Raw genomic sequence first — 11,763 nt, forward strand, 5'->3', positions numbered from 1 at the left:
GTGCACCTGCTAGTGTAGTTATACGAAGTGTGGGGATTCGTGCACCAGTGTTGTGATGCGAGAGCATCTTTCCTATCTTTTCTGAGTGAATTTGGAATTGAATGTGTTAATTTTAATCAAGATTTAGGTATTTTAAGCCACTTTGAATACTACTTTGAGTTGTGTGCAAATTGATTCATTTCAAGTAGGGTTTGGGTGAATTTGACAGAGTTCGGAAAGAAGAAACGAAGTCAAATGCAAGCAGAGGGTGGCGCCAAACTTCACCCATCAAAGTTTGGCGACATGATAATCACATTGTCTCCATTTGATGCTGGCATGGTGGCGCCAAACTTAGGAGTCCAAGTTTGGCGCCAGTTTCAACATATGAACAACAATTACTCACGGACATGGTGATGCCAAACGCCACATCATTTGGCACCGAGAGGATTGGAATGTGTGTGAAGTTATGTACAACGTGGTGCCAAACTTGGTGAAGTTCAAGTTTGGCGCCAGGATCAGCACTTGGTTCTTATTTGCTTCTGGCACTACAGCACCAAACTTGATCCAGCTCAAGTTTGGTGCCAACTTCAGAATCTCAGGTAGTCCTTACAACTTTTGAGAGGCCAGCAACGGGATCTTCATATATCTTGATTCAAATTTAGTTTTATTCATAATTAGAGGGAGAATAATTAGTTTTTTAAAAATATATTTTAGCTTAATTAGGATTGGATATAAAAGGAGAAGATATCTTGACCTAGTTTTTCTTCTTCTCTTCTTCCTCATTCCGCACTCTAGACACTTTTTGAAACCCTAGCTTTTTTCTGAGTTATGAGCAACTAAACCTCCCTTGTTAAGGTTAGGAGCTCTGTTTATTCTATGGATTAATACTATTGTCACTCTATTTTAATTATTATATTGATTTAAATTCAAGGATTACTTTTGTTCTTCATCTTATGGATTTGAGTATATTGGAAGATAACTCTTGTTCTACATGCATTCTTGTTGATTATTGGAAAAGTTAATTAACCTGAATAACAGCTTGAAAGTAAATTCCTCCTAATTCACTAATTGCTTGAACTTAATGGGATACGTGACATATAATCCTCTTATATTTTGGTAATTAAAGTTTTTGTGGATAATAAACTAGAATTGGACTTAAACCTTTAATCTATATTAAGTGACCAAGGAATTGACGGTTGATTAGGTTATAGGAGACTAGATTACTAAGGAATTAGGGTTTATTCAATTATAGTTTGCCATGAATTGAATCTTGCATGATTAAAGTAGTTGGTAAGAAATATTAATCCGGAAAAATAAATATCTCTAAAACCTTAACTGTTCTCTCATATAACTTTCACACCAAATTTATTACATGTTTTCAAAATTTCTGATTTATTGTTTAATGCAATTTGAACTTTAAAATACTATTTTCTACTTGTCTAACTAAGTGAATCATTCAACCATTGTTGCTTGGTCTATAAATCCTCGTGGGATCGACCCTCACTTACCTGAGGTATTACTTGGTACGACCCGGTACACTTGCTAGTTTAGTTATGGTTCTTAATTCTACACCATATATATGCTGATTAGTGTTAATATTCTCTTTACAAACATGACAACAGGTAGCAGAGGTAGATCGAGTGGGTCTCGTGGTCATGGTAGAGGGAGGGTTTCCACCGAATTCCCAGGGACTACTTAGTCATCGCGCTCTACCTCGACTATTAAGTCGACCCCTGTGACATCACAGGTGGGTCCAGCAGACCAGCAATTCATCATGGTCTCAAACCTGAACCATGTGACTTATTCACTACGCCCCCTACAGATTCAGTGATAGAGCCGGCAGTGGGTGATTTGTCTAATGCGTCCCAGTAGGATCCCCCTCCACCACCTCCTGTCATACGAATTCGGATTTGGCCTGATGGCATGCAGGCATGAGTTATTACTATTTTAATGTCTTTTATACGGATAAGGTTTATGTGTTTTTATGTGTTTGTTAATCTTAAGTTTTTTTCCATGATAGGTTTGCACCGAAGAACAATGCATGTACACAGGAGATATCGGAGGTGATTAAGTCAATGTACAACCACCCATGGCCGAGCTACACGAACATCCCTGTTGAGACCAAAGAGCAATGGTTTCAAAAGTGGGTGGTAAGAATCCAATGTCGTTGAATTAACTGTATTTGAACTGCATTTTATTTTGACTAACTAATGTTGTTGAATCACTTTGTGTAGTTGAAATTCATATGGGATACAAAACATAATCTTAAGATCAGAAAGATCTACGACCACCGGGCAGCTAAATAAATTCAGCAGATGATGAGCGACGTTTGTCACGGGCGCGACCACCTAACAACCTGGATCCGTCCATCTATCAAGAAGGAACTGGAGGCCCATTTTAAAACTAATGAAGGGTTCTAGTGTCGCCGTTTGACGAATGTTGCTAATAGGGCTTCGCCGAGGTCGTCGAAGTATACGGGTGGGTCGGCGACCATCATGAAGATGAAGAGCAGGCTGGTAAGTAGTTCGCTAATGTTTGTTAATTATTACTTGAATTAGTTGTTTCTTGATTTATTTAATCGGTTGATTTCAGTATGTGTAGTCTAAATTGTTGGATCGTGAGGCAACACTAGCAGAGACTTTCAAGTATACCCATACTTTAAAGGTCAAAAAGGAGAGATTTGCTTATGAGCGGTCTGCAGCTCATTTGTGAGTTTCAATTAATTCTAATTACAACGTGTGTTACACAGGAGGACTACACGCAGAAATTGGAGGCCGAGACCTAGCAATCTCAACCTTTTAGTAGGAATGACGATCCCGGTCTGATACCTCAGTAGTAGAACCTCACAGGGTTTGGGAGAGACCGCTCTAAGCCCTACAAGAATCGCATCTTTGGGTTGGGGTCATTCTTCGCCAGCGGCCTCTGCACATCCGTATTGGCAGCTTTATCTGTATTTACCTCTGCCACCAGCCCTGCCGATCCTACGAAAGTTATCGACATGAGGGAGGAAGTGCAGAAGCTCACACAGGAGCTTCACCAATAACCTCAACAATCTAAACAGAGGTACAATGAGCTTCTTGCACACATGGGAGACACTGCAGTCGTCACCTTGCATATGACGAAGAAGATGGAGCAGCTAGAGCATTTGCGAGAGCAGATGGAGGTGTACAATAAGCAAATACACGCTAGAGGCAGCAGCACTACTAGTAGGGTACCGACATCAGCACCTACTCTGCTGCCTCAGCACAGGGAAGACGACAACAGCGATGATTACCGGGATCTGTAGGGTTTAGCGATTTAATTTATTTTATGTCTATTTTATTTATGCTACTTCTGTGACATTTTACTATATTCAGACAATTGATATTTAATAAAATTGTTTGTTGATATCTGGTAATTTTGAATTTCTGCCTTAATTATGTTAACAAGAATTTTAAATTTGACTACTAATTGTGGCTTAATTAAAAAAAAAACTAACGTCGATTTACCGGCGGATAAATCCGATGGTATTTGGGCACCAAGAACACATAATATGGCGCCATAGATATTGTCGGAATACTTCAGCGGTATTCAGCAACTTAATCTCGACAAATTCATTACAAAACTGACAAAAAATATGCCGGTACTTAACGTCGGACGAAATAATCTATCAGTAAACAACTTCCAGTGCTGTTTACACCGTCAAATTCAATCTAACAATAAATCTGAGGTACTTAGCGTTTTTCTTCTAATGAACGCAGCAACAATAGTTAGCTTCTCATGAATCACAATCAGTAGTAGCAGAACAACCGCGATTAGCAGCAACACGAATGCAATCAATGAAGAATCGCAAGAAAGAATGATAATTAAGGAAGAAACACGATCAACAAAGAACAAGCAGTTAGAATCTCAGGAAAATGAGAGTAGAAAAGGTTGGGAGGGAAAATGGGTTTCACGGAAAGAGGATTTTACGCATACCAATTTTTTTTGGAGGAATTGATTTTATTTTAAGGGGGTTTTTAAAATTCTACTATTTAAAATAAAAGGTACTGCTAACAAATCTCTTAACAATGCAAAAGAGTATCTTTTGTTTTCAAAATTTATTTGCAGGGATTTTTTTAAAACTTCTATTAACAAACTTCTATAATATAGCCTTTTATTTTTATAGTGATTAAATTAAATAAAATTGTTTTAAATCATTATCTTCCTAACATCATCGCATTAAGTTAGATGTGTTACAATTTTCTGTGATCAGTTATTATTGATTATTGGTTTCTTTATAAAAATGGGTTGAATGTTTAAACTTGATATTCTTATAAACTCATGGAATGGTTCAGTGATTCACTTTGAGTTTTGGATATCACCATATATTATTGAGTCTTGAGGCCTCAAGACTAGTATACATTATCAGTTAAGACAATAGTAGATGACATCTTATGATCTAAGTCTTGGATCGTTAAGACCTAATCAATTTATATACATAATTAAAAAATATATTCACACATCTATTTAATTCTTTTGACGGTTAACAAATCTACCACATATCGCTTTGAAAAAAAAAGACAAATGTTCTCAAGTACTAAGTTCTCACACAAAGAATATTATTATTCAACCACTTAACTCATATCCATGCTAATCATGAGTTTCAGATGTACGTCTTCTTTTATATCTACTCCAAATTTCTGGTATTAAATAACCATAGTATTTAACAGGTCATTGGTGTACTCAGTTGTTTAATCTATTTATTTTTTTATATTGATCATCATTCCAATATTATGGGAGTTACTAGTCAAAATCATCCCCGAAAGATATCTCAATCTTTATTTTTATCCTCAAAAAAATAAATTAATCAAATTTGTCTCCAAATATTCTTTTTAATCACGTTCATCCTTATGTTAGTTTCTTAACGCTGCTGTTAACCTGGAGTGTGAAGTGACAGCGCAGCATAGAAAACGACGTTATTTTGCACTCTTCATGTCCTGAATAAGCATTCTCATAAGTTCTTCTTCTCGCACCTCTAACCGATAGAGAAGCCTCACTACCATTGCATAGTGGTCTCGTCACCTACGCTATCGCTGGTCGAAGCCACTCTTGCACGTGATTCTTGTTGCTCCATCGCTCTCTTAGTCGCCTTCTCTTTTTCTCACTCACGCATCGAGGAAGAAGGATGAGCCAGGATCTGGGTTTCGTGACCCAATCGCCAGGAGCATCGCTTTCTTCTCCTGCTTTTTTGCTCTGCAATGATATCAGTTCAAGTAAGCCTTTTCTTTTTATGATTTTTTTCTATTTCTGTTGTGCTCTAACTGCAACTGAGATCATATATATAATATTTAATCTTAATACGAAAATCAAGTTGAAAATTTTAGTGGAGAACAACATCCATGGTTATGGAGTTGATGGCTATGAAATTTTAGTACTGAGGAACAGAATCAACAAGGGAGAAGATGGGTAATTAGTGAGGGTTTTTGTTTTAGAAATGTAACTCCCGGTGATGAACAATATTTTTAATTAAGACAAAATTGAAAAACACATACCAAACGAATATTATGTCCGAAATGTATCCGACATGTATACACTACAATTCAACAAAATGTCTTTGTACCGAAAGGTTAGAAGTCAGATGCGACAATGAACGAGACGTCTGTGACGGAGGTGAACGACGGTGATGGATGAGGTCAGAAGTGAGATTTGAGGAAGGGAGCTCTAAGAGAAGAAGAAGAAAGGTGAGTCTTGGGTGAGAGAGGTTAGCAGCGTGATAAGGGAAAAACGATTCCACACAAACTCACCGGCAAGTGTACCGGGTCACATCAAGTAGTAATAACTCACAAGAGTGAGGTCGATCCCACAGGGATTGATGGATTGAGCAACTTTAGTTTGGTGATGAATTTAGTTAAGCGAATATTTGATGATTTGAGTGAAATTTGATTACTAGAAGTAAAATTGCAAGGAAATCAAATGCAGAAATTAAATTGGCCGAATCTTAAATTGCAGAAGAAGTAAATTGCAGAAACTTAAAGTGTAAGAAATTAAAAGAGCGGAAACTTAAATTGCAAGAAAGGTAAATGACGGAAACTTAAAGTGCAAGAAATTTAAATTGCTGAATATAAATTGCAAGGGAACTTAAATTGCATGAAGAATAAAGGGATTTGGGTACTGGGAATCAAAAGAGAGCTGGAAAATGTAAATTGCAGTAAACTAAAGGATTCTCAGATAACAGAATTTAAATCAAGAATTTAGAATCAAAACTGAAAAGAAAATTTAGATTTCAATTGCTCTCTTAACAAAACAGAATATAGGAATTTGCTAATGAAATAAAAGTGGAAGGAAAACTAAGATCAGATCTCCAATTCTTCAAAATACAAAAGGGAAAAGTAAAAGACTACCTCAAATTGGAGGAATTCAGAAGAATCCTCCAATCCAAGTTCTCAAATCCAAAAACAGAGAAAATAAAAGTTGCAGAAGAGGAAACAAAACAGCAAGGAAAATTTAGATCTGATCTTTATTCTAAAATTCTAAAAAATGAAACTAAAAGAGAGCTCTAAAGAAAAGTAAAAATTAAAATGACAAAAGGTCCTAATGAAATCAAATTCCTAGCTATTTATACACTTTCCAATTATGGCTTCTGGTACTTGGAGTGGGCCTTGTGGCTTTTGAAAGAATATATCAAATTGTCACTTATTTCGACTCCCAGTGGAACGTTGCGTTCTCTAAGTGAGCGCAGTGTTCACTTTCCACACGTACGCGTCTCTGGCGCGTGCGAGCTGATGAGCGGATAATTTATACGCTTTTTGACATTGTTTTTAGTATGTTTTTAGTAGGATCTAGTTACTTTTAGGGATGTTTTCATTAGTTTTTATGTTAAATTCACATTTCTGGACTTTACTATGAGTTTGTGTATTTTTCTGTGATTTCAGGTATTTTCTGGCTGAAATTGAGGGACTTGAGCAAAAATCTGATTCAGAGGTTGAAGAAGGACTGCTGATGCTGTTGGATTCTGACCTCCCTGCACTCAAAGTGAATTTTCTGGAGCTACAGAACTCGAAATGGCGCGCTTCCAATTGCGTTGGAAAGTAGACATCCAGGGCTTTCCAGAAATATATAATAGTCCATACTTTGGCCAAGAATTGATGACGTAAACTGGCGTTCAACGCCATCCTTCTACCCAAATCTGGCGTCCAGCGCCAGAAAAGGATCCAAAACCAGAGTTGAACGCCCAAACTGGCACAAAAACTGGCGTTCAACTCCACAAATGGCCTCTGCACGTGCAACACTTAGGCTCAGCCCAAACACACACCAAGTGGGTCCCGGAAGTGGATTTATTCATCAATTACTTACTCATGTAAACCCTAGTGACTAGTTTATTATAAATAGGACCTCTTACTATTGTATTAGACGTCTTTTGGACCATCTTTGGATCCTGGATTGTATTTTGATCCTGTGATCTCGTTTAGGGGGCTGGCCATCTCGGCCATGCCTGGACCTTTCACTTATGTATTTTCAACGGTAGAGTTTCTACACTCCATAGATTAAGGTGTGGAGCTCTGCTGTTCCTCAAAGAATAATGAAAGTACTACTGTTTTCTATTCAATTCATCTTATTTCGCTTCTAAGATATCCATTCGCACCCAAGAACGTGATGAAGGTGATGATTATGTGTGACGCTCATCACCATCTCCCCTACGAACACGTGCCTGACAAACACCTCCGTTCTACATGAAATAAAGCTAGAATGAATATCTCTTAGATCTCCTAACCAGAATCTTCGTGGCGCAAGCTAGAATGATGGCGGCATTCAAGAGAATCTGGAAAGTCTAAACCTTGTCTGTGGTATTCCGAGTAGGATTCAATGATTGAATGACTGTGACGAGCTTCAAACTCGCGAGTGCTGGGCGTTAGTGACAGACGCAAAAGGAGGGTGAATCCTATTCCAGCATGATCGGGAACCGACAGATGAATAGCCATGCCGTGACAGGGTGCGTGAGCATATTATTCACTGAGAGGAGGGGATGTAGCCACTGACAACGGTGATGCCCTTGCATAAAGCCAGCCATGGAAAGGAGTAAGACTGATTGGATGAAGATAGCAGGAAAGCAGAGGTTCAGAGGAACGAAAAGCATCTCCATTCGCTTATCTGAAATTCCTACCAATGATTTACATAAGTATCTCTATCCCTATTTTATTATTCATTATTCGAAAACCATATCACTGTTTTATATCTGCCTGACTGAGATTTACAAGGTGACCATAGCTTGCTTCATACCAACAATCTCCGTGGGATTCGACCCTTACTCACGTAAGGTATTACTTGGACGACCCAGTGCACTTGCTGGTTAGTTGTATCGAAGTTGTGACAATTATGAATTAAGATCAAAGCACCAAGCTTTGGAGCCATTACCAGGGATTGTTCGAGCCTGGACATCACAATTTCGTGCACCAAGTTTTTGGCGCCGTTGCCGGGGATTGTTCGAGTTTGGACAACTGACGGCTCATCTTGTTGCTCAGATTAGGTAATTTTCTTTTATTTTGTTTTCAAAATTTTTCAAAAATATTTTCAAAAATCTCTCATCTGTTTTCGAAAAAAAAAAAAAATGTTTTCAAAAATTTTATCCAAGATTTTTAAGAATGAATTCTAGTGTTTCATGAAGCATGTGAAGCCTGGCTGGATGTAAAGCCATGTCTAAATTCATTTGGACTGAGGCTTGCAATTTGTTATCAAGAGCAATTTAGTTGTTGCTCATCCACCTGCTGCTGATCCATGATCACCTGCTGAAGCTTGGCTGGCCATTGGCCATGTCTAGTGTTTTGGACTGGAGCTTTCTTTGAAAGCTTGGCTGGCTAGTGAGCCATGTCTAATTCCTGGACTGAAGTTTTAGACTAACATGGCAAGATTCCTGGAATTCATATTAAAAATTTTTGGAATCCTTATTTTTCTTTTTCATATAATTTTCGAAAAAAAAATTTCCAAAAAAAATTAGAAAATCAAAAAAAAAAAATATTTTGTGTTTCTTGTTTGAGTCTTGAGTCATATCATAAGTTTGGTGTCACTTGCATATGCATCTTGCATTTTTTCAAAAATATCATGCATTCATAGTGTTCTTCATGATCTTCAAGTTGTTCTGGTAAGTCTTCTTGTTTGATCTTGATGATTTTTTGTTTTGTGTCTTTTCATGTTTATCATATGCATTCTTGAATTCTTAGTGTCTAAGCATTAAAGAATTCTAAGTTTGGTGTCTTGCATGTTTTCTTTGCATTAAAAAATTTTTTCAAAAATTGTGTCTATGATGTTCATCTTGACATTCATAGTGTTCTTGGTGTTCATCTTGACATTCATAGCATTCTTGCATGCATCACATGTGTTGATCTAAAAATTTCATACATTGCATCATTTTAGTGTTTTTCTCTTGCATCATAAAAATTCAAAAATAAAAAAATATCTTTCCCTTTTTTTCTCATCAAATTCGAAAATTTGAGTTGACTTTTTCAAAAATTTTTAAAATCAAGTTGTTTCTTATGAGTCAAATCAAATTTTCAATTTGAAAATCTTATCTTTTTCAAAATCTTTTTCAAAATTCTTAGTTATTTTCGAAAATTTCAAAAATATTTTTCAAAAATCTTTTTCTTATTTTTATACCAAATTTTCGAAAATAACATAATCAATTAATGTTTTGATTCAAAAATTTGAAGTTTGTTACTTGCTTGTTAAGAAAGATTCAAACTTTAAGTTCTAGAATCATATCTTGTGATTTCTTATGAATCAAGTCATTAATTGAGATTTTAAAAATCAAATCTTTTTCAAAATTGGTTTCTAAAATATCTTCTTATCTTATCTTTTTCAAAAATATCTTTTCAAAATATCTTTTCTAACTTCATAACTTCTTATCTTTTCAAAATTTGTTTCAACTAACTAACTAACTTTTTGTTTGTTTCTTAACTTTTTCAAAACCACCTAACTAACTCTCCCTCTCTCATTTTCGAAAATATCTTCCCTCTTTTTCAAAAATTTCTTTTTAATTAACTAATTATTTTAATTTTTATTTTTAATTTCAAAAATTTTCGAAAAAAAAATACTAACAATTTTCAAAAACCATTTTCAAAAATCACTAACTCCTTTTCAAAAATTTTCGAAAATTCCCTCCCCCATCTCATTCTATTTATTCATTCATATCCTAACATCTCATCTCACCTCTCTTCCATCCTCACAGTTGTGTTTCTTCCATTATATTACATTCTTTGTCTCCCCTCTTCTTCTACTCACACAGGGATCCCTATACTGTGGTATAAAGGATCTCCATTATTATTATTATTTTTCTGTGCCTTCTTCTTTGTCATATGAGCAGGAGCAAGGATAAGAACATTCTTGTGGAAGCAGATCCAGAACCTGAAAGGACTCTGAAGAGAAAATTAAGAGAAGCTAAAATACAACAATCCAGAGATAACCTTTCAGAAATTTTCGAACAGGCAGAGGAGATGGCAGCCGAAAATAATAATAAAGGAAGATGCTTGGTGACTTTACTGCACCTAACTCCAATTTACATGGAAGAAGCATCTCCATTCCTGCCATTGGAGCAAACAACTTTGAGCTGAAACCTCAATTAGTTTCTCTGATGCAGCAGAACTGCAAGTTTTATGGACTTCCATCTGAAGATCCTTTTCAGTTCTTAACTGAATTCTTGCAGATATGTGATACTGTTAAGACTAATGGAGTAGATCCTGAAGTCTACAGGCTCATGCTTTTCCCTTTGCTGTAAGAGACAGAGCTAGATTATGGTTGGATTCTCAACCCAAAGACAGCCTGAACTCTTGGGATAAGCTGGTCACGGCTTTCTTAGCCAAGTACTTTCCTCCTCAAAAGCTGAGCAAGCTTAGAGCTGATGTTCAAACCTTCAGACAGAAAGAAGGTGAATCCCTCTATGAAGCTTGGGAAAGATACAAACAGTTGACCAAAAAGTGTCCTTCTGACATGCTTTTAGAATGGACCATCCTGGATATATTCTATGATGGTTTATCTGAGCTATCAAAGATGTCACTGGACACTTCTGCAGGTGGATCCATTCACCTAAAGAAAATGCCTGCAGAAGCTCAAGAACTCATTGACATGGTTGCTAATAACTAGTTCATGTACACTTCTGAAAGGAATCCTGTGAGTAATGGGACGCCTATGAAGAAGGGAGTTCTTGAGGTTGATACTCTGAATGCCATATTGGCTCAGAATAAAATATTGACTCAGCAAGTCAATATGATTTCTCAGAGTCTGCATGGAATGCAAGCTGCATCCAACAGTACTCAAGAGGCATCTTCTGAAGAAGAAGCTTATGATCCTGAGAACCCTGCAATAGCAGAGGTAAATTACTTAGGTGAACCTTATGGAAACACCTATAACTCAACATGGAGAAATCATCCAAATTTCTCATGGAAGGATCAAAAGCCCCAACAAGGCTTTAATAATGGTGGAAGAAACAGGTTTAACAATAATAAACCTTTTCCATCATCCACTCAGCAACAGACAGAGAACTCTGAACAAAATGCTTCTAATTTAGCAAATCTAGTCTCTGATCTATCTAAGGCCACTGTAAGTTTCATGAATAAACAAGGTCTTCCATTAGAAATTGGAAGCACAAGTGGGCCAGCTGAGTAAAAGGATCACTGAAATCCCTCCTAGTACTCTCCCAAGTAATACAGAAGAGAACCCAAAAGGAGAGTTCAAGGCCATTGACATAAGTGCCATGGCCGAACCTGTGAGGAGAGGAGAGGACGAGAATCCCAAGGAGGAAGACCTCCTGGGACGTCCAGTGACCAATAAGGAGCT

General features: G+C 36.8%; 1 non-coding gene across 1 annotated transcript; it reads right to left on the reverse strand.

Annotated features, from left to right (window-relative positions):
• Positions 1 to 10,815: 10,815 nt before the first annotated feature.
• LOC112745390 (small nucleolar RNA R71) lies at positions 10,816 to 10,923 on the reverse strand. The gene has a single exon (XR_003173322.1). It is a non-coding gene; the product is annotated as a small nucleolar RNA R71 (small nucleolar RNA).
• Positions 10,924 to 11,763: the final 840 nt, after the last annotated feature.

The sequence above is a fragment of the Arachis hypogaea genome, chromosome 14, assembly GCF_003086295.3.
Source record: "Arachis hypogaea cultivar Tifrunner chromosome 14, arahy.Tifrunner.gnm2.J5K5, whole genome shotgun sequence".
Classification (NCBI taxonomy): domain Eukaryota; kingdom Viridiplantae; phylum Streptophyta; class Magnoliopsida; order Fabales; family Fabaceae; genus Arachis; species Arachis hypogaea.